This window comes from Haplochromis burtoni, unplaced genomic scaffold (assembly GCF_018398535.1).
Source record: "Haplochromis burtoni strain Fernald_Lab_line unplaced genomic scaffold, NCSU_Asbu1 Contig_3, whole genome shotgun sequence".
In the NCBI taxonomy this organism is placed as follows: domain Eukaryota; kingdom Metazoa; phylum Chordata; class Actinopteri; order Cichliformes; family Cichlidae; genus Haplochromis; species Haplochromis burtoni.
The window spans coordinates 1,600,914-1,604,656 of NW_024582364.1; positions in this window are offsets into that span (position 1 = coordinate 1,600,914).

Genomic DNA, 3,743 nt, shown 5'->3' on the forward strand with positions numbered 1-3,743 from the left:
ACTTTACTTTTACTTTACTTTTTGTTACTTTCAATCTTTAGTTTATACTGTATGGATTAAATGGAAAGACTTTCTCTCTGGATAGCTTCTTTCTTCGTAAATATAAATCGACCTTCTGTCTTTTTACATTCATCATGCACGAATGTGTGAATGAAAGAGGATGTGACTGGAGTCTGGGTGTCATCTTTTTTTTTGGGAGGTTGCACATGTCTGGCACGCCCACTTTCTCACCTTTTCACATTGCCCGGCTCAGCCTTCTGCACAGCACAAACCACCCGGCACAAGTCAAATCTGACTAGTTCTTTCTGCCATCTGTTGCTCTCTTCCTTATATGGAAACAGTTTTTCTGTGTAAGCACAGACAGATGATCTGTGGACCCAGATAATGGTGAACTGAATGATACCGGAAGTTAGACCACAACTATTTTGATTTGGTCTCAGTAAAAGTTTAGAAGTATACCTCAAAAAACTTTTATGTGCTCTATTGGTTTTTATTTAAAGGGTTTAGACCAGGCTGGCTCATTTGGAAATGTGTGCACCACGCAATCATTTTACAAATCTTGAGATCAATGATGTCCAACAATCATAGATGTTCAAAACCTTCTTGATTGTATTTGTGAATACAAAACAACATAACTTTCAGATTTTAAATTGTGACGGGATGAGATCTTCTACAGTGCTTCCTTATTTATACCTTGTGCTATCACCAACTTGGTGCTTCACAGTACGTCTCTGAATCAGTGATCAGAGGTCAGAATAGTGCATGAGGTGTGGCGTTTGTTGACCAGTAGGATTTTTAGCACTAGCACTGTGACAGTGAAGCTGCGGGAGCAGAGGCAGTGAAGGTGGAGGGGTTTAAATACCTGGGGCCAACCATTCAAAACACCAGACAGCACAGAAGAGAGGTAAAAAAAGATAGTGGAGTGGGTGGAGATGAGTGTCAGGGGTGATTTGTGACAGGAGGATAGCAGAAAGGGAATGTTTACAACCTGCTATGATGTATGGTTTGGAGATAGTGGCACTGATAAAAAGACAGGTGGCAGAATTTGATGGGAATCAGCGGGACTCAGTCATTTTGAGACAAAGTTATACGGTTTGGACATGAGCAGAGGGGGGATAAAAAGGAAAGGATGATAAAAGAGGAGGTTCATGGATGCTGTGAAGGAGGACATGCAGAGGGTTAGTGTGACAGAAGAGGATGCTAGGGAAAGGGTGAGATGCCAGAGGGCAGATCATCCTCTGTGGTGACCCCTAGAGGGAGCAGCTGATAAAGGCAAAATATGACTTTGTATTGCATTTTACCTGCGACAGTGAATGCATGTATGATCAGTGGCCTTCTAGCTTAAATTGTACTACAAAAGGAATATGAGGGAGTGCTGCGTGGTAGCTTTATGGTTAGCGACTCTGTGTAAAAAGATGAGCAGCACGTGTCGCCCTTTGTCTGTGTGGGCTTCCTCCAGCTGCTTCTGTTTCTAGAAGTGCAGGCCAGGTAGAGACTACAGACCACTTGTAGGTGTGTGTAATGTGTCTGTCTGTCTTCATGCTGAGGTTAGCTGGGATATGCTCCAGCCTCTTACACATGATGAGATGTTCAGTGTAGGATGAGAGATAGCTTCACATAAATCAGTTGGATTAGTTCACTGAAACATAATCGGTTGTTGATATCACACACAGGAGCAAACTGTAGAAAAACAAACTGGCTGTACATAAATATGGGCCATAGGCCACATACTCTACTCTCGTGGCAAGCATACTGCAAAATGAATAATGTGCAAGTAACAAAAAATGCGGGTAAATTCATGCAACCTAGTTTGAGATCTCAGTATTAATCACAGAGCTGTTTGATACACCCACAGACAGTTAACACAAAAGACTTCCAATATGTCACCAAGCTTCACTAAGAAGAATGTGGGAAGCCACTATGTGACTGATTTTTTCCTGCCTCTAGTCAAGTGAACACACACAACTTAGTGGCAACTGGAACAAATGTAAGTGCCTGCTACACCAGCTACTCCAATGCTACACATTTAAAACTTGGCACTGCCTCACACAGTCAACCTGTGATACATTACTGTAAACACAGAACAGGAAGAAATAATATCACAGTGCAAGCATCAACACAACCACAAAATGTGTTTAACTGTAAGGATTTACAAGTTAAATTTCTTATAATGTAACTGGAGCAAAAGCGAAGGGTAAACATGAATGTTGGTCTCGACCACTAAGACTTTGGGGCAAAAGACAAGTCAACAACCACAAGCGATGTACAAAAGAGATCCCTGAAGGGACATTTTAACTTTGATATACTTTATTTGCAAGAGTCTTTTCAGCATGAGTACAAGCTACATGTACCACCAGTTTGTTCACCTTTCTAGTACTGGGCTGGACCTCCTTTTACCTCCAGAAAATCCCCATTTCTTGATGGTGCAGATTTCCTATGGTTGCTGGAACATTCCTCAGAGATTTTGATTCACAAAGATGTGATAGCGCCACTCAGTTGCTGCAGATTTGTTTGCTGCACATCCAAGAGATTAATTTCCTGTTCCTACTTATCCTAAAGGTGATCTATTGGAAATGACTGTCATATTAAATAAACCAGTTTTAGATGTGTTGAGCTTTGCGACATGGTGTGCTACCTGTTGGAAGTAGCCATCAAAAGATGGTTAACAACAATACGCAGATTGGCTGTGGAGTGCATCCCACACACCATCACACCGCTACCAGTCTGAATCAGTGATACAAAGCAGGACGGGTCCATGTTTTCATGTTGCTTATGCCAAATTCTGAATGTTCATACTATTCTTCGTCTGGCTGTTGCATCAGAAATCGAGATCACCAATGTTTTTCCAGTCTTCTGTTTTGTGACGTGTAGCCTCAGTTTCTTGTTCATAGCTGACAGAAGACCCAGACAGCAGACCCAGACTTCTGCTGCTTTAGTCCATCTGCTTCAAGGCTGGACATGCTGTTCATTCAGAGAATGCTCTTCTGCATACTTTGGTTCTAACATGTCTGTGCTTGAGTTTCTGTTGCCTTCCTGTCAACTTGTAGCAGTCTGGCTATTCCTCTCTAACCTCTGACATCAGCAGGAAATTTTCACGCAGCTGCCACTCACTGGAAATGTTCTCTTTTTCACACCATTCTCTGTAAACCCTAGGGATGTGTGGGAAAAAAAAAAACAGGAAAATCAGAGTTTCTGAAATACTTAGAGTAGGTCATCTGCTGCCAGCAACCATCCCATGTTTAAAGTCACTTAGATCACCTTTCTTCCACATTCTGATGCTCAGTTTGAACTTCAGCAGGTCGTCCTGAACATGTCCACATGCTTTAAATGTGCTCAGTTGCATGACTGAGATACTTATGTTAACAAGCAGTTGAATGGGTGTATCTAATAAAATGGCTGGTGAAAAATGAGGACTTGTAAAATGTTTAGGTGCATTATTATTAAATAAGAAATAAACTGGTTCCTATATAGCACTGTTCTATTCTAACTGAGCACACAAAGCACTTTTTTATATAAATCATGCCACATTCACTTGTTTCTATGCTTTCTATCTACCATTCATACAAATTCACATCAGAGAGAGACTTGGAGTTAGTATGTTGCTCAAGGATATTTGGCACTGGAGAAGACAAGGAGTGAACCCCCAGCCTTCAGCTTAATAGGTGACCTGCCCTATCTCCTGAGCCACCTCAACACATATTATTATTATTATTATTATTATTATTATTATTATTATTATTATT